The sequence below is a fragment of the Megalobrama amblycephala genome, linkage group LG4 (assembly GCF_018812025.1).
Source record: "Megalobrama amblycephala isolate DHTTF-2021 linkage group LG4, ASM1881202v1, whole genome shotgun sequence".
Taxonomy (NCBI): domain Eukaryota; kingdom Metazoa; phylum Chordata; class Actinopteri; order Cypriniformes; family Xenocyprididae; genus Megalobrama; species Megalobrama amblycephala.
Window position 1 is genome coordinate 37,354,639 of NC_063047.1, and position 21,204 is coordinate 37,375,842.

Here is a 21,204-nt window from a genome sequence, read left to right on the forward strand (position 1 = left end):
ATCTGTAGCCTCATTGTCTATGTAAGAGCACTCATTCCCTTGATTTGCACATTCTATCATCAAAATTCAAAGGCTTTAGAGGCAAAGATACAAAAAGGGGCAAATAAATTATTAAATCAATAAATGTTGTTATTATCATTACTACTACTAATACTACTACTACTAATAATAATTATAATAACTATTATTAATGTCAATTTAATTATGAAATACAATTTTTACAATTTGTAAGGTCGTAAAAAAACAATAATTCTTAAAAAGCAATTGTGTTTCTATTGAAATTGCATTCAGAGCAATTAAATGCCATTACGAAAGACATGGAGGTCCCACCTTAACATCGCCGCTGTGCACATTTGCATTGGCGAAATCACCCTCTCGTTTACCATCATATATCTCTCTCACGCCGCTACCCAAACCACTACAATTGATATGCAAAGCACCATCATGAATATGTGCAATTAGGCAGGACTGGTGAGATTTTTCCGACATATGGGATGTGACATTTGTAGGGCAGAAGCACAGATCAGCATAAGCGAGAGTGACAAATGCCTAATCCCTTCCTCCACATTTCAACATTTTTCAGGTCTATCAGAATACGTTCTTACATACACACTCCTACACCGCACATTCACGCATTTTAATTCCCAGATCAACGCGTCTTGGCTGTGGTCATACGTTATCATGGATATGAACAACACCACTAGAACAAGAACAAGAGGAGACTTCTTAATGGATCGTGAAGATATGTCAGAGTGCTTGTGCTCTGTACACCAAGGCCGTTCTGTATGGAAATCGCACAATTTTGAAACCATTTGTGTGACAGAGTGAGTCTCAAGAGAGAAAAAAACATACACAATGCATATACAGTTATTTTCATACACCACACACCAAAATGATAGACAAATTCCACACTAATAACCATCCTTGGAGCCTTTTACCTAAAACCATGGGAATCCAGTGAAAATGGATTGTGTGTTCACTATACTTTTAGTTGTCAAATCACTGGCTTTCCTCACCTATTCATCACACACCTACTTCAGTTGAAGTCTACAAGCAGGCATTTTACATGAAAACATGTATATACATAAAAAAAAACTATTTTATTTCTTAAAGTAAGCAATATAATATTGCCAGGAAATTACTGTTCGCTGCAGTGCACTTAAATAAATATATATTAGGAAATGGCCACATATGACTACACAAATTTGCACTATATACGCATATATCTCAATCACACACACTCTCAGACAGACTGGTTTTATTCAGGTGTGGGAGTTTAATTTTGCCGAGAGACGTCTGTGAACCCTGTAATACGGTTCAGGTCTGAATCCTCTTGGAAAATCATCAACCTATAATCCTTCACATTGTGTCGCATTCAAATGAGGTGCTGGAACTCCCACTAACGCAGTGTAGCAGCGACGGCTAATTTACACGCGCACACACACTGAAACAGAAATTGATACTCCCCCACCCCCACACATATACTGTATATAGTAACAAAATTTGAGCAAAACACACACACACACCTGCATGTAATGTGGCACATTGCACGAGCTCCTCCTTACAAACCTCTTCCCCCACAAGCTACCACACACACACATCATGTCACACACACGACGCATGGCGAGGCGTCGCTCACACCACCCAGGAAATTAACTTGACATTTTATGGCGACCACAGAGGAAAAAAAATATGGAAGGAATGAAAAAAAAAAAAAAAACAAAGCGTACCAAAGGCACAGATAACATAAACCCTCTCCCGAGCCTCGCCATCATATTCGCCAGGATTTTCACCGATCTGCAATGCAGACGGCACGGGGTGGCCACAGAAAATGAGCTTTTCCGTCCTCGCCCGCCTTCCTCCGGAGACGACGGCTGTCTCTCTCTCTCACTCTTTCTCTCCCTCGACAAATGCTTCCTGTCTATTTTCATATCCAATTCAGATGGTCCCATTGGCACGGTTCTGCCTGATGTGAGGTTAACAAAATGAAATAAATAGAAACGGGACAATCTCACCTCAGTCTAAGCTCCCAATTAAAATGATACAGCCGCCCATGTCAGAGAAAGAGAGCGTATTGAAATGGGGAAGGAGAGTTGCTTTGTGGCCGCTTGGATTTATTTTTTCGTATATATGCGTGTGCATGCTGGACGGAGCCATACTGTCATTGCGACCCTTCCTGCACGCATACACACACACAGACACACTTTCTTTTCCATGTTCTTAGACACAATAAATCTCCACTAAAGCATAGCTATAGTACAAAATAGCAAAATATTGCGAAAGCATTTTGAGCGTGTTAAAAAAAAAAAAAAATCTGCGTCTATTTGCATCCTCGCACATGACGTACATGTGAAAGTGTGTTTCTAAGAGGTGCAACGGCTTGAAGCCGCTGGGCCGGCGTTCGCTGTCATAACCTCAAAGAAAAGATTCAAACACACCCGTGCATAAAGAGTCCAAATTAATGTATCTCAGGATGCTGAGTGCATGGACACACACATCCACGCTCTCACACACACACACACACACACATGTGCTTGTCTGACTTGGTGCATCTCTCTGTGGCTGGGTCCTGCTCTATTAGACATGCAGGAATGTTAACATCATTATGCATTATTCTGAGTGTCTGTCTGTGCCTTCACACCCCCCCTCCTCATTCTCTCTCTCTTTCTCTCTCTCCATTCGCCATATTGTGTCTGAGGAGAGGCCCAGACGTGTGTGTGCCACAGACTAACGCAGTATTGTGTCTCCTGTCTGGGGATGGGCATTATTTTAACGGCCTTTCATGTGCTGGTGCACACAAATCACTGATCTTTTTCGGAAATGGAAGAAGTGGCAAACACATGCATACGGACAGCCACACCCACTCACACATGTTTAGAAATTGTATTAATGCTCCACAGATGCCTTGCAAATAATGCCCAGTTTAGGCTGCCGCACATCTAAACAAAAGCACACGCAAAAGTGTGCATGTACGCAATAACCTCCAAAAACAGAGAGAAAGAAAGAAAGAAAGAAAGAAAGAAAGAAAGAAAGAAAGAAAGAAAGAAAGAAAGAAAGAAAGAAAGAAAGAAAGAAAGAAAGAAAGAAAGAAAGAAAGAAAGAAAGAAAGAAAGAATTATTTCATTTTGAATGCTATATTTGCTATTGGCGATAAGCAGCTGAAGTGTTATTACCGTCACGCGAGTGTTTACTTATTATGCAGCTTCATACAAAATGTAATCAGCTGTGACTATCAAGTCCCATTTTCAGACTGTTAATGGGGAGGGGCTGTTATATTTTCAATATATCTCTTTGGGAATAATGAAAAGCCATTGAGACACTTATAAAATATCATAAATTCTGATCAAGCTGAAGCACAGACCTCATTATTTTTCTTTTTAACCCAATATTTTAATATGCTGAAAAAAAAAAGCATTTTGAAATTCCACTACCTAGATTTTAAGGGGGAGAAAATATTTATTTATTAATAATTTCTTCAATGAAATCTCTGTACCTCTATTTTCATCCTAATAATGAGGGTTACGTCATTTAACATCTCGATGGATAACACTGACTTCTTATTTCATGGATATATTTTATATTTAAATTGTCTAAAAATTATACATTATATCATCATTTCTAAAGCACTGTGGTGAACAAAAAGGACAATACAGTCAGAAATGCTGAAGGAGGTGATAAAGAAGGTAGCAATGAGCAAAACTTCTAGCTAAGAACAACTCTCAGGTGATAAAGCTGATCCTCTCGTGGGTGTGGGCGCAGTAGAATAAATGTAGATTGAATAAAAAGAGGTTGGAGTGTTTATGCAAAGGATTTAAATTAATATGCATGATTTTTTAGTGTCTTTTAACCTGAAATCTGGCATTCCGGAGACATTCTTAAAACAACGTGCCCTGAGAATATATATATGTAAACATTCAGTGTATTTGCAGTGAAACTAGACTACAGCTTTTCTCTGCCTCCCCTCTCAACTCCTCCCCCTTGCTGCTTGAAATCTGCATACATTTGCATGGCATTACCATGCGCATATTCTTTGTTCTGAGAGGGAAAGGAGGATGCGGTTCACAGCCACATTGCACGTCGCTGTTATGTGATCCGCTTGAAGATGCTTGTATATTTAATGAATGCAAAAATGCTTCATCATCTGTTGTCACGAAAGGCTACCTAGCTTTTTGAAAATGAGACAAAAAAAAAAAAAAAGTATCAAAAAAATAATTATATAAGGAATTGAGAGCTGTAAATTGTGGAAGGTGGGGACTGTTGAATAAAATATTAAATTACTTTTCAAATGTAAAATATTTGTTATTAATAAGACCTAAATCATTCAATGACATGCATGGATGTATATTTTCAGTTCACATACTATATCCGGTTATAGTGAAATGCACTTGAATAGCGTCCAAAGCAGATTTAATTTTACGACACCATATGCATTCAAACATGTCACATAAAACACAGTGATACAGGACGTTTGATACACAGCTGAAGCATGGGCTGGCATGCTGTAAACTGACATCTATTGTCCTTGTGGGCTCTTCGCTTTGTGCCGCAGCCAACTGTAATCATGCAAACGCAGGCGCCAGACTTCATTAGCTCCTCAGGGCCAACGCTAATCACACCACAGCAAGGCACAAGAGAGGAGGCGCCACAGAGTATGCATAAAACAGCCGGGCATTGCCTGTGTGCTGCTGATATACAGGTATAGAGTACTGATAGCATGCATGCTAGCACTGACTGCTTTTTTTCCCTGGCGTTTTTCTTATATCTGCAAACTTTGCAAGTCAGCTTTCCATGTATGCAAATTCAGAGTTTATAAAGTGAAATGTTAAAATATATAGTGACTGGCTGTGAACACTGCTAAAAAAATCCAGCATTGCTGGTCACCATAAGGTATGTTTCGAATGCTGGTACCAGCATGGGATGCTGGTTGCTGGTTTGCTAGTCATCACCAGCATGGGAAGCTATACCAGCTCAGTTTTGCTTGAGAACGGCATGACTACGCACGTCCACCAGCTAGACCAGCACTATACCGCCTCTAACTAGCACAAACCAGCTTGGACTAACATGAAATTTTATTATAAGAGACATATTATAATGTAATGAAAAAGACTGGAAAGAAAAAAGTGTATCTTAATGTTTATGTGCTTATTAAGCACTGTTTGTTCTGACAGAAATTATGAGAATCAAGGGAGCCAGCATGCTGTGTTGCAACTGCATAAATCTGTCAAATAAAATAACACTAAGAATTGTACAAATATATTTATGGGCTATGATGCAGCCAAATTTGTATTGATTAATCTGAGAACTCACCTCATGCTGGTTTAACATTTCATAACATTGATGCCAGTTCCCTCCTGCTCACTTCCAGTGGGTAAGTAATGGTCACATTTTTCTTCAACCCTGCAACACAAAAGGAAAAAAGGAAATCTTGACTAACTCAAAACATGTTCAATTAGTTTTACACTCTGGTAATATTTAATAGTTTTATGTGCAAACTGCCTGTCTTTAACTTTTATTTATCCCAAATGGTTCACTGAAAAAAAAAAACAAGACAAAACAAACAAACAAACAACGAATGTCAAATTGGATGCACAAAAGAGCATTATACAACTTGGAAATATATTGTGGAGTCTGTGTGAGAGAATTGCTACAGAATAGTTAAGTAAGCCAAATGTGTGTGTGTGTGTGTGTGTGTGTGTGGTCCTCGTAAGGAGACCAAATGTCCCCACAAGGAGAGTTTTTGACCTTGTGGGGACATTTTTATTTTGTCCCCATGAGGAAAAGCTTATAAAAATACTAAGTGATATTTTTTTGTAAAAATTCAGAAAGTTTTCTGTGAGGGCTGTGTTTAGGGTTAGGGGATAGCATATACAGTTTGTACAGTATAAAAAAACATTATGTCTATGGAACGTCCCCATAAAACATGGAAACCCAATGTGTGTGTGTGTGTGTGTGTGTCAGTGCAGTACTGTGATGTTGCTGTCTATGGCATATGCAAATATGTGTTCATTTAAATGTTTAAATGATGAAGGAGGACAGAGTTAAAGTCAGGATGAAATCAAGTTTACTGCCCTCCACAGCTGTATAGGATATGATCTCCGGATGTCCAGAAAGACAGTCTGCTCATGAGTTACTGCAGCTGGTGTAACCAGCATTGCAGCTACCTAGAGGGGGTTCACCGCTGGTGACTTTTCAGATGAAATGATTCTTTTCTGTTTCAAACCATCCCTGTGTATAGGAGAATACTGGCAGAGGCTGCATGACTGTCACCTCAAAGTATGTCTCTGGCCAGCAGAGCCCGAGATCTCTGCAGCTATGCATTCCCTAGAGTCACACACACACACACACACACACACACACACACACACACACACACACACACACACACACACACACACGCACAGCTCTGCTCCACTGTCGCACTGATCCAGAGCATAAAATCATATTTATCTTTGCACATATTTAAGCATATATACATATTTGTGTGTAAACAACTGTAGTTTGCAGATGTTGAAAGCTTAATATGAAGCTTTTGAATGGTTTCTTGATATGTGCAGCAAGACATAAATATGCAAAATAACACCTCAGCTACATATACTGCTGGAGGGCTGCATCTTTTCAAGCCAAATGTGAGTATTTTTTATGTCATTAGCTGTAAATTTAATGAAATTGTATTATGAAATGTGCATGTTTTTTCCACAGATTCCTTAACCTGAGAGATTATAGTTCAACTCAGTTAAAAGATTGTTTTTTGCTTATACTACAGCACATTAAGGAAGACTCCCCAGAACCATATAGGTTTCAAAAAAGCTTTTTTTTTTTTTTCTTTGTAAACCTGTGCAGTGTGTTATCTTCAGAAACTCTCAAAGACTGGTGTAGGGCCATGTCCGTATAAAGGTAGTCCTCTCCTGACACATGTCAGAGGCAGAGTGACAGCTGTCAGCTTTTATTAAGCCTCTGTGTTCGTATGGCTTGAGCTTTTGACTTAGTCACTGCTGCTACACAATGCAGCCATGCATTTGTTTTCACACGGGCTAATAATATTTTATTACATTTTCTGTTGGTACCTATGAGTAACATAGAGGTTTTTGAGACTTTTTAATCCCCTCTCATCATAGGCCTTTACAAGACTTAAAACATGTTTATTATCACATAAGTAATAAAGACTTTTTGCACCCTTCTCACTTCATAAACCATTTGAGGATTTACAAGATGTTAATTATAGAATTACAAGAAATATAAATAAATAAAAATATGAGCAAATACAATATCTCATGGTTCAATCACATGATTAATAGCTGACTGATTGGATATTATATATTCTATGAGTCAGTCTTGACAGCTTCTGTGCTGAAAGCAAATGTAAAAAAGACAGAAAAAAAAGCAAAATCCAATTAGAAAATAGAAATTTATTTAAAAAAAAAAAAGCACATCAATCTTGGTTTTCGCAAAAGACAATACAATAAAAGATATGACAGCATTTTGTTACATGTTATCTTTTAGATCCCCAAATTAAAGTTATAATTTAAGGTTTCCATACACAATAACAAAATGCAAGCTTCAAAATGATCACATAATAGCACATTCTATGCAAAGGTAAGTTACTATAATATATATTATATATAATGAGTAACACAAACTGATGCTATTCAAAGCATTTTGAAAACGAACACCTTCTGCTTCTAGAAAGCACATAGCAATAATTATGCGAAGCAGCTATGCTAAAAAGCTAAGAGTCTTTATGTGCTTGTATTGCCTGCAGTACGGCGAAACCAAGGTCCATTTTAGCGCTTGATGTTGGCAGTGTTTGAGTCGTCCCCATCCCCCACCCCCTCTCTCCACACCCTCAGCGTCTGCACTCACTGGATCCCTCTGCCAACACCTCAGTCCTGACAATCAGTGGCTACTGGACTATATATGAAGGCCGACTGCTCTAGCATGGAGCCAGGTATGATTCCCCGGCTGACAGTCTGCATCACATCTGATGGCTGAGAAGCAAGAGCTCGCTTTCTCAAAAACACACGCACACACTCATAGCCGTATACCTTACGGATCATGACCAGCTACAAACAAAAACACTTAGGAACGATCATGCACACTTTCATAGTGTAGATGTTAATGTGATCGAATGCGTTTGAACAGCTTAACAACAACAAAAAAAAAAAGACAGAGCATTGTGGGACTTATTGTGAGAAATAACACCAAAGTCATTCAAACTTTTCTTCATTGTACCAAAACACGCAGGTTATGGTCGAAATCGTAGCTGCTTTCTTTATCCTTTACAGTCATTTCCCCGCCATCACTCGTAATCTGTGTAACAAGAACAAGTCAATCCTATTCGTGTGCCGCACTCGGCACTCCTGCAAAAATGATGTAGAGTGTGACGAAATAAGAGGGGAGTGTCTCGAGGAAATCCGAACAGAAGTAGTCACAGGAGATGAATTTGAAACGCATCTTAATACCAAGTGGAAACAGGGCCTTAGAGTCTCAAATGACATTTCAACTGAACCAAAACCAAAAAAAAACCCCATCAGTCCAGCTGTGGATAATGCTTTGTTTAGCTATGTGGCACAAAACGGTTGCGACTATGTGAATGATTGTAGCCTATTGTCTATATTGGTGTCCTTTCCGTCTACGCCACCAACATTTACGCTTTCTTATCTCATTTCTCAACACGTTTAGTGCAGGAGATACTCTCGTTTCCTCCCATTAACCACTGACAGGCTGAGTCTAAAACATGCAGGAATTTAATTACATTCGGCCGACTCTCATAACGGCGGTCTGGTAGCGGGGGGTGGGTTGAGGTGGAGGTAGGTTGCACACATCAGGTATAAGTGTGCGTGTGGGTGGGTGGGTGGGTACGAGAGGGAGGGAGTTTTGGTGACACCTCTGTTGCCCACTTTCACGCTAATTAACACTTCTCAGATATACCGGGTGACGGTAGTCTACATGACAGGCTCAAGAGGACATTTGCACAGACCTTTCGTCACTGCGCAGATAAAAGTGCACGCGATACTTGCAACAAACGTGTGTGAGGGAGTATAATATATACACACGCACAAATATCTAACTGACAGCAACAAATGCACATGAAACGGATCTTCACCGACGCCATCTCATTATAACATCCCTGCTGGTCACCATCTGTAGAAGTCATGCAGTAACTCCATCCGAACCAGGATAACACAGGACCAAGGTGGTGTGATTCATGTAACTGTCCGTTCTCAATGAGAATGCCTCACTGCCACTCTGCACTATAATATCATGTCTTTTTGATGCTTTCCTCCACACTGAATTCACAGGACTCTAAAGAAGCCCATCACTCTATGACAACCGATGTCAGTCCTGCTGATGGATGCACGTAGCACATTTCAACATGAGAATGAGCGTACAACTACTTCTTAGCTTGGCCTTTTATTATTAGTATTTATTTTACCCCCGGTGGCTGGTTGATTCTCTAAGAAAACCTATATCTAATTTCAGTTTGAATATATTTGCAGGTGTAACACGCGCGCGGCATCATGCGAGGCTCCTATGCCCGCGTTCTATATGTTTTTGTGCATCTGTATGGGGGTGATATACAAAGAGGTAGGCATTAAGAGTCATTTCTAGCACTCCTGCTTCGGCAGTGCCAAGAGGACGCGCGGAGATGAAAGGTAATGCAAATGGAAGTGTCATATAGCGAGTTCCATTCCAGACAGCCACCTTTGAAATAATTAAGACAGTGGAATGGAGTGGAGCCCGAGTGAGGAAAAGCTATTCCTCTGAGTGACTCCTTTTAAAGACAGCAAGCAACCAGGCACAACACCGCTGCACAAATGTTACCACAGCATCTCTATTGAAATCTTTGTTAAAATTGCCAAAAGGGCATTTTAATGTTAATTTGATGATTAAAAAGTGTAATCTCATGTAATGTCAAAGGGATGCAATTTTATATGATGACCTTTTTACAATAATTGAGATGGTTATTAAATGTAATCACATTCAACACAATCATATTGAAACGTGTCAAAATGTGTTAAATGCACAATAATTGGCCATCTTTTTTACCTTAGCCAAGGGCCACAATTCCACGTAGAGTAGCAAATAAATATTAATCCAGAATTTTCTAATCGCACACGGCTAAAGATGAATAAATGCAAAGGATTCCATGCTGTGTTGGAATATGGCGCATGTGTTGTGCCGGATAAGTACAAGGCTTGCCACAAGCAATTCGCATGTAGCTGACAATAATGGGGCGGGTTTATGCATGCAAATGGGTTTCTTGAGATGTGTGTCGCCAGCGACGCTACCTAATTTCATAATTGGCGAGCGTGATTATGCGAACGCGGTGACACCTTATTGGAACATGCGAGGTGGTCTTGTAATCAAGCGCGTGCCAGCGGACATTTTAGGTCTATCCTTTTCGCATGCTCACCACTGCTAAATTCTTTAAGATGGTGGCACCTTGAAGGAAATGCTACTGCGCTGACGGAGCCCAGCCCACCTCCTCCCTACCCAGAGTCTGCAATGCGATTCTGGGAAGATTGTGGGGCACCCTTCGCCTACCCCAACTGCATGATAAATTTTTAATTCCCACGTCACTAATAAGGATATTAAGCAGAGATTCTGGAGATTCCGCATATATGCATGAGTCCGCATGCATAAAATTTGCATAGAATCAAGGGATTCAAATGTAAGTATGCTAACGTGCAGCACTTCACTGTGCAACATTACTGGCACGTATGACAAATGCTGTTTTTGGATTGTAACCTATGTTTTTAGCCACACACACAAAATATCTCTGCTAAGATTTTCTGAGAATTGAGGCGGTACAACCCTAATTATACTGACTTAATCTGAACTGATTAATACGGTCAAAGTGCTAATGGTTTTTCTGCACACAAACCAGCTATAAGCTGTATTTTAATGGCATTATTCACTCCTGAAAGATTCCTAACATCACAATACATTCCTTTCAATATATTATTTTAAATTAAAGCTTAAAAATGTACTGTATAGTAAAAATGATTATTATAGAGCAATGTAAGCTTTAAATTATATCTATTTTTTTTGTAAATAATATTGTCAAACTTGTCCCATGCATCATTTAAGCTCTTTCATCTGATAGTTTTGACGGCTATTTGAGATGCAGTTATTGACTTATTTATAGCTCTAAGAATTTGCATAATCTAAATTCAGCAGACAACAGACATGCTCAGTCAAACCGCAAACGCGTACAGTGTCACAGCGCTGTTATTGCACAGAATGCTTCTGGCTTAGAGTAAAAATAATATTACCCAATCTTGTACCATTTTATAACTGTCATTATCATGCAATGGAATATTTACAATTACACACATTATGGGAAAATATACTACATGAAATATAATACATAATGACAGATTTTGGACAAAAACATCAGATCAAATCAATAATTCAGCAATTAAAAAAAAAAAAAAAAAAAAAAAAAAACTTACACTGAACTGGTTTTGGATTTGATGTCAAGATTAAACTACTAAACGTGGTGCTGAATAGTGAAACTTTAACCTATACAATTACTCATGTTACTAGGGGTTATATAACATATTAAAAGAAAACATTTTGATTTTTTTTCCCCCCAAATCACTGTACTGTTTCTAAATCTTGACATTGAGGTAAATTTGCTCCATGAATCATGCTGCCGGGTTGTTCTATTTTAATTAACATTTTGGCACTAGATCTGGCTTTGAGATGTCAATGAGCTGTGCATTAACTCTGATAAATCAAGATTTGTTCCTGAGATACCAGATTGTTGCTGCAACCTTGAAAGAGTGATATACACAATTACACACAAATACCATAGCAAATCTGATTGCAAACAAACATGCACACATACATTCGAGTGGCTTCTTAATACCATCACAGTTCCACAAACACACACACACACACACACACACACACACACACACACACACACACACACACACACACACACACACACACAAGTACATTCAAGTGGAAGAATCCTCCACTTACTAATACACACAAACACACACATATATGGAACCTGTCCTGCTTTTGCACATTGCCATCATACGCATGTGAGATCACTGCTTGTTGCCACAGCGACTCCAACCAGCGGGAACAACATTGTACATGTGACCTGGTCGAGAAGGGGCGGGTCTACAGGATGCTCTGTGCCAACATGTCTTTGCTTGTTTAACATCTCAGCACATTTTTAAGGAACATTATTCATTTAGTTTGTAGGAAGTAAACTTACACGTGAACACGAAAGCTTAGTGAATCTAGAATCGCTAAATCAGTGGGATGTTGGTGAGAAAGCATAGAGAGGTTTCACTTGTCCCGTTACAACACTAAAAAGTATCAATATGCTGCATGTGCATAACTAAATGGCACTTTATGTATCAAACAAGAATATTATTTGTGGAACTGAGGAGTAAACTTGAATGATGTTTAAAAATTGTGTGACTTAATTGTCTCATCTGAACCCAGGAGCTTAAAAATTAACTTTCTCATCAAATTAGATCTATCTATCTATCTATCTATCTATCTATCTATCTATCTATCTATCTATCTCACACTATTATAAAAATAAATCAAATTCAGTTTCTTCTTAAATGTTGTGCCCCATGCACTGTGGTTGAATATGTCTAGTTAAAGATGCTATTTACATTTGCAACTACAATTACTTTCCCTCAAAATGCTTTTTCAGCAAAGTGAAGAAAGAGCGTAGGCTATATGATGCTTATAACAATCAACTAAGCATGGAACTGAGAACACAAGTCAAAGACTAAACAGGCTAAGCATCCAATGATTAAGTATATTTTAAATTCGAGGACAACAAAATGTCCTCAAGGAAATAAACAGAAATGACAAACCATGTCAATTCACCAAATGCTAACAGTTCAGTGAGCACAGTATTAAAGACAACCGTGTAGAAGCGCTGCAGTTTGTGACTGAGAACAGGCAGAGGATGTGGAGTAGCCAAAAATATGAAGATTGCTTGCCCAATGAATACTGATAAGCTGCCATGGTCGCCATGGTTATAGTATTCAGCCAATTACAAGACAGCAATATGCCTCCACTGTCTAAGACACACACACACACACATACACAATAGCAAACGGCTCATTCATAGAGCTGCAGGCAGCCAGCCTACTACATAAAAATTAATATTCAAAAGGAACCTTGGAGTTCACCTCAGTCTAGGTCCTAAATCATGTAAACATGCTGAATATTTAGTGGAAGCTCTGAGCGAGTACACTTTTGTGTTTTTGTTCATTTCCATAAAAAAAAAAAAAAAAAAAAGATTATATTTTATATCTAGCAGGAGTAAATCCTCACAACAAATAATAATAAAAAAAAAAAAATCATAAATGTATTTTATATGTTACAAGTTAAAGTGCTGCCTTATAGCACGTAGCGCTGTCTTCTCTTTAGCATCACTAATATTATTGAAAAAAAAAAAAGCATGGCCCATTTCTATCACTCAAAGCATGTATAGCTGTAATGAAAGAAGTGATCTCAAAAATGATTTGCAAACATTCAGCACGACATTCAACCTTTCAACACCACACATTAAATTGCAATGCGGACATTTTGAATAGATTGACTGTCAAGTCCTGGCACATACAAAGCAAGCGCTGGATATGTAAAACGAGGGGACACATAACACTATCATAAGAGGGATTATGATGAGTTTGACTGGTGTGCTAAAAACAAAGTCTATGGATTTGTGTGATGCTAAAATGACTTAAACTTCAAACAAACCCAAAATAAACAGGAGAATATGTCAAATTAATTTAGCATGACAAGTGGATAAAAAAGCAGGCTTGTTTTTAACACACCATTGTTGTCTTTTGTGGAAATTTGAGAACTCAAAAGGCAAGGTGACGATGCATATTCACAGTGGACTCTAGTAATTGCCTGTCAATATCATGTTCTCTTTTTTTTGGCTAACACATAAGGCCCTGTTATTACAGGTACAGTATTCACAGACAAGAGCCTATGATAAAAAATAAAAATAAAAAAAAAACTACTGTCAGGCATTTAAACAAAGATATATTTCCCCCTTCCAATAGGCCTATATATTTTTTGCACATTTATATCTTATCCAATATATTTATCTGTAACACCATACTTTTGAAAAACTAAACTACAAATATAATAATTATAATAATAATAAAAGCAATATATTTTAACACACGTATATCTTTATTTTATAATTGGCTAAATATTAAAACAATGACATTGATTAAAATGTCTTTAAAGCTATATACTATTTCTTAGATCAACCATTTTAATAACATTACAATTCCACTGTGTAAAGTGTTTAACAATGTTACTGAAAAGATCATAAGAAAGAATATGTGTTAAGGTTCACTAATTGAGTCAGTGTTAGGCCTATGAAAATATCTAATTTAAATCTTCAACTAACTTGCATTAGGCCTCTAAAAATAGGCTGTTTTTTATACCCTGGATAAATTCATAATAGAGTAGACCTAGATTAAAAATCTACTGCAAAGAATAAATACAGCATAATGAGAGGGCGTTAAGCCAGACGAAGAAAAAAAAAAAAAAATCTCACACTTGCCAAGTTCAAATACAAGCGCTTTGAGGACAATGGTGGTGATGTCATGTTTTAACGCGGTCTAAAAGACAGAGCTGCAGCAAAGCTATGCTTCAAAACTTCAAGCTCAATACGCCACTTCTTTTACATACACACGCCTTATTCCCACACTTATTCACCTCAGCAGAAGCAGCGTAGGCTACAGCTATCATTGCCTGTGAGATATTCACAGCCGTTAGGCTACTGTTCCTGCTTTGGGGCCCGCGTCTGCTGAGGCTGGGAACGGTCGCCACTTTCTAAAGGGATGCAGATGAGTCGGGTGCACTTGACATCTTTTCATGACCCATGTCGCCCCCAGCCCCCCCAGCCCGCCGGCGCTGTCTGTCATATTCTGGATAGGGCCGTGGCATTGCCACTTGCCCTCGAGCGTGGGAATGGGAGCGTCCAGTCGTTCACATCTACTGCGCTCCGTTTAACGGAATCAATTAAGGAGGACCGACCCCCTCGCTCCCCATGTGCCCACCCCTTTTCATTTTTGTCAGCTCTCTCTATATGTCCTAATTATTTCTGTTTGGGATGCCAGCGCCGTTTCCTGGCCAAAGGCGACCGAGCTGAAATAAATAGTGAGCACGTGGGTTCCTCTCTCTTCACGTGTCAGTTTTCAATAAATTGGTGAGATCATATAAATTCGAATATTATTAATTTAATCTCTGAACGTCTATTAATTTATTCAGTTTCGTAAAACAATACTCCCTTAGGGGAGAATGAAGCTGATTTTTTTTGGGTTGCATCTTTGCGCGCGAGCGATGAATAGAAAATAGCCTACTTTTCAAAGCAACATAATATTAAATGAAGCCTTAAAAAATAAAATAAAACACTCAGATTCTTGTCTGACATTGTGTGCAGTTATCAGCTCTCAAAAGGTACTGACACATATAATGTAATACAATTTCTTTTTTTTGTAAATGTATCTTCGTGTCATTAGGCATCCAGAGTTTTCGATGAGCCAGGAGGCAGTTTTTACTTTCGGTTATCTAGCTTTATGAAGTGCAACATACTCATACAGCTAGATAACCAAAGATAACAACTCGCTTCCAATTCCACAACAGTAATCCCCGGATACCTCCGTGTCTTGTGTAAGAATAAATCCAAGTGGAGAAGTTGCTAAAACACAACAAAAATAGGCACGGGACTTCACAATTGTCATTTGTAGTTCTTAAAAGTAGGTATGCTGGCAACAAAAATAAATGACAGTTTCTTCACAGGGTAATGAGGATCAAAACGGAAGCTATAATCCATTTGACATCGGAGCAGTTAACGTTAAAACAATATGAGAGTTGGAGTGAGGGAGCCTGTCGAATAAGAAGCAGTCATCCTCGCACAGGCCATCATTTGCATTGCAAATTACCTCCCAATCTCACAAAAGGCTCCTTTGGCTCTATTAAATCGTGGCAGCAGCGATAGATATCCCACGGAACCAGCAGCGAGATTATACAAAGGAAAAATCCGATTCCAGAGGAAAAAAAGTGCACTCGGAAATAACATCGCGTTTGTTTCGGCACTGAATGGAGAGATCTCTCTCTTATTTTTGGCCGAGTGGTGGCAGGTTGTCCGTGCACGGAGGAGATCGGTAATGCCACAGATCCCTGAGAGCTGCTATGAGAGAGACGAGAGGAGGATTGTGTTGCTGCTGCCAGCGGTCTGAGAGAGGGAACAGGGCCACATCTCGAGGAGTGGGGGGGGGGGGGGGGGGGGGAGGGGTTAGCGGGGGACGGGCTTCCAGTACCAAAATATGGACCAGCCAGAGAAGGTCAAAGGTCTCGGACCACGGGAGTGCAAGGCGATGATGATGATAATGATGATGATGATGATGATGATGATGATGATGTCATTAGAAATCTCCAGAGTGCGTTTGCTTCCCTCGTGCAGGTTGAAGCTGCGATCCCGCACGCGCTATTTCTGTACGCATAATGTAGTTTCAACGACGAGCATAGGCTACTTGATGGAAATATTACCAATCACCCTCGGTCACGAGGATTTTAGATTGTGCGACTGAATACATGGAAAATGCTCGCCAGCGACAGGAGGAATCTTGCGATCAAGGTATGTTTAGCAGTATAGCAGATCGCTCGCTGGACAGAGTAAGATGATTTCCATCGCTATGTTGAAGCCATCATTTTCTGACCACTGATATCAGTATCTTTATTTATAAATGTATTACATATACTACTTTCTGTTCCACAAGAACTGTAATTGAGTGTATTAAGTGGATAACAAACCTGTCATTCAAAACGTGATGTTGCTGACTTTCCAGCATCTGTGTGGGTTTCAGAATGTGGGACTCACTGTACAACTCTCTCTCTCTCTCTCTCTCTCTCTGTATTTGTGTGTATGCACATTGCAAAGCTGCAAAACATACACAATAAAATGATCTATATCACTTATAAAATGTGTATTCAGTTCATTTTCACACACTGTCACAAACTGAATAGGGCATTTGAGACACTTGTCACAACATATGGATGTCATCAGCATGAAGGTGTTCTATAGGCCTATACAGGATCTCTCGCCTTACAGGTCTCTAATTTTGGCCATGCTTATCTGTCAAAAGACAGATATCTTTTTTTTTTTTTTTTTTTTTTTTTTTTTGTATTTAATATGATACAATGTTTTTCTGACTGAATTGATTTTGGTTAACCATATTAACACAGCAGTTTTGAATCATTGGCCCAGGGGAACACACTCACAGCAACAGCTCATTTAGAAAGATAATATAGTTTGAAGCTGTTAAACTTAGACCTCATTCAAAAATACATACTAAGTAGTTTAACATCATAACGTTATTCGGGCCTTCTAGAGCTGCGTTACTGCCACAATGGAACACTATTAGAAGAATCTAAACATGGCCAAACACAAATAACAAACACAAAGCACTGCTAAAATCAGTAGGAACAAAACATTTGACTCTTTGCAATGTATGGCTCACATAAAAGCTAATTCAAGCATCAACACATATTATGTATAAGAACACATGTAAAAGTTGCCTGCCTTTCTTCCAAGAATCGTAAGAGCTCACATAACATCTCATAGAAATTTGTGTGAGAGAAGATAAAAGCTGCGATTGATAAATCACTGTCAACATGAACACGATATATCCCAACATGCAACATTAATTCCCTTGAGCACAATGACAAGTTATGAGACTGTCACCCACTACTTGCAGTATCACTGCATGAGACATTGGCCTTGAGACCAGTGCTTTGTGTTAGATCAGTTCAAAGTATGTTAACATATGACATTGTTTTACAACGTGGTTATTTTACCTCGAGAATAAACTCAAAAGTACACATTTTCATTATTTGAAATTTCTTTTGTCAAAGTCTGCAACGCGACTAATAGCACAATTTTATTCTTAATGGCCATAAAAAAGAAGCAAGAGAAGTGTCTCCAGATGTACTCACTTGAGCAAAGGTTTTTTTTTTTTTTTTTTTTTTTTTTTTTAATTTTGCCGAAGTCGACGTGACCAGATGCAACTCCTGCTGTAGGTAAGAAGCCGGCGTGCACGAGGAGCTTTCGGTTTAAAATTGCCGCTAATACTCAGTTCATTACGCGTGCCTCAGCGGCTCTGATTCTCACAAGAGCACAGTCCAGGCGCACGAGAACGACAGCTACCGTATAAGCGAGAGCCAGTAAGAGGGGGAGAGAGGGAGGAGGGGTTGAGAAGTTTCCCATAACCTATTTGTCTGCAGCACCAAATAGAAAAGTGCACTGTTGAGCAGAGAAGGTCGGCATGTTTTTTCCCCCTTTTCTTTCCTTTTCTTTTTTTCATGAAGGGTGTTCGGGAGGGGGCAGTCCTCTCTGTGAAAGAAAGGACGTGCTCTGAAATTCAAACAAGTTCGCCAGGTCTTTTGTTGGACTTGAACTGAGGAGGCATTGTTCCTCTATTGGCGTGGACTAGCCCCAAGTTCCCAGACCAGGTTACGGATTGACTGCGGTAATGAATTTGCTCCGAGCGCTTCTGCCCAACACGTTTTGACTGACGGAACGCAATGGCGCAATCTGACACTGAGAGGACATCATTAGCTTGGAGAAAACTTGCACACCGATACGTAATGGCTTTTGAAGAAAAATAATACAATAAAATAAAGTGAAATCTTTAAACTTACCATAAACCTCGAGGGAGCGCGCACGCAGGCTCAGAAAAGGCCACAAATGTTTAAGGCCTATTAAGCTGCACACAATAACATTTACAGTGAGAAAGAATTTTACAGTTAATTCCATTTTCGCGCCTCTAGTTACAATTAGTGCAACGTCAACTAAAATAGCCTACATTTTAAACAATACAGCCCATTATTCTTTTTGTCTGTGATATGCAAATGTATAATGAAGAAATAAATAATGATATTGCTTATGTTTTGTCAATGTCTCATCCGATGTTGATCTACCTTAGTAGTTAGCCTACCTCCTCTAGAATGAGATTGCTGTTCGCGATTGTTCTATTTAAATACGCGCTCTGATTTAGGCTACTTTTAAACTTTGAACATACACCTAAAAATAGACCTATTTAGCCTATTTGTAGACCCTAATGCCAGACCTTTTGTTTTGGCATCCTATGTTGGGGCTTCAAACCTTAATTAGGGGGTCAGACCCCCACCATGAATCTGTAAATTATTATTATTATTATTATTATTATTAATATTACCTTTTACCATTATTGCAAAGAGTTTTGTTTAGGCTAGTCCCGTTCAGATTTTAAATATTTCTTCATTTGAGATTCTGAACGTTTCCAAATAATATTGTTTAATTCTTATTCTTTCACAGTTCTCAATTATTGCTAGCACTTGTGTTTGACTAAAACGAATTCACGTTTCGATTTTACAACGAGGTCACGTCCAATGACGTAGCAAGCCTATCGGCTACGTGCAGCCATATTTAAATACATCAGGGAAATTAGCGCATCAAATATGCAAATCCCCCAACATAGCCTTTCTTTCAGCGGTCGGAGTAATTTCCCCTCATCGGCTTCGAGGTGGCTCGTTTCTTTTTTTCGGAAGAATATGTAAGTTGCTGTTTTTTACTGAAAGGAAGCACCTTTCTTGACCGTGAATACTGGACGATATGCAGCAAAGAAGCGGAGACTCTTTGCCAGGGAAGTCGCCCATCATGCATAATGAGACGCCTGCTCCGCCATTCTTACATCTTCACCGCAGTTGGTCCTTGCGTGTGTATAATTTTTAATATTGATGCATATTTAAAAGGTATATTTGAATTTCCTTTCCATTCACGGTGGCTGTGTGTTGTCTTTATTCCATTTTATTTCCTTCGCATTTGGCAGTCATTTGGCTCTTCGCGATGCGGATTTTATATTGTATAGTAGGCTAAAGCATTGTCTCCATTATTGTACAATTTCACCCATTTAGAGAAGGTTTAACAATACTTCATAATGTTTTTTTCTTATTCATTCTTTAGAATCCGTCCATAGACACAAATATTATAAAATGCATATTCAAAAGCATTATGAGCGAACAAAGACATTTGGTCGGCTCAAACAAAAAGGCACAAAGAGCATTGTGACATAGCATATCATTAATTTAGAACATCTCTCATTCACAAACAGTCGGGTAAAAGATACTACTATTTGACAAAACAAATAGCCTATTCGCATAAAATTTGGAGTCGTCAGTGCGAACTAAAATTAGTAAAGTAAAAATTCTCTTTCTGCGCACATAACATTATTAACACAGTCATTAAAATAAAAGACACTTTGGTGCATATTTTGTAAATTAATACGTAATTCAAAAATGAGCATCATATCTTTAGTTCATAGTTGCCTTAAACCACATGGATAATTGGTCTGCCAGCAGTCTAAAAAAGAAAACCTGAAATCATGAGGCAAATGCTTAGCAAATTAATTGAGAAACAAACGATATCTATTGCTTTGAACTTGCCATTCACACAAACATCATCGACCTCAAAACTTACCGCTAAAGTCATCATTAGGCCTAATATCCATTTCCTATTAATACAATTCGAGACATGACTCTTTTCCGTAACTTTTTTTTTTTGCGCAATCTTAGGCATCTCTCCTTCATAGTTCCTACTCGTCTGATCTTCATCTTGTAAACCTTTGCTCAACTGATCTGGCACCCAATAGAAGTGGTCAGACGGGCACACGTAAAGATTTACTCCCAATGGGTCAACACACGTGCTCGCATGTTTTCCGCCTAAAACTAACTTAAGACAGCCCTGTTATAGCCTACCTCTTTATACGAACAGACGTCAATGAGAGAAATAGGACTTACTTGGACTCTGTATGTCCTCATCTTGGCGACTTCGTACGGTCCGAAGTTGTGTAGCACATGTGTGATCTGCTGCGCCTGTTTGCAACACAGCAGGACCGCGATTACCATACTTATGCATATTTAAAACCTATAGAGAAAAGGATTTCAAAACTTTCCCACAGCTCCTATAAACTATAATGGACGACAATGACTCACCACAACGTCCTGAATAATAACAAAATTAATTTGTGTTATTATTGGACAATGAAACCGATCTATCAATAATCTTAATTTATTATTATGTTATTTTTTTGCATTAAATTATAAGCATTTAAAAGTTTTTTTTTTAGCCATTGTCTTTCTGTAGCTATAGTA

At 38.7% G+C, this 21,204-nt stretch overlaps 1 long non-coding RNA gene across 3 annotated transcripts in view; it reads right to left on the reverse strand.

Annotated features, from left to right (window-relative positions):
* Window positions 1-21,204, reverse strand: part of LOC125267472 — a 47,979-nt gene that overhangs the window by 22,718 nt on the left and 4,057 nt on the right. For all 3 annotated transcript variants that reach the window (XR_007184678.1, XR_007184676.1, XR_007184677.1), the window contains exons 2-3: window positions 20,851-20,925; window positions 5,308-5,397 (exon numbers count right to left, since the gene is read on the reverse strand). This is a non-coding gene — a long non-coding RNA (uncharacterized LOC125267472). The remainder of the gene's footprint in view (window positions 1-5,307; window positions 5,398-20,850; window positions 20,926-21,204) is intronic.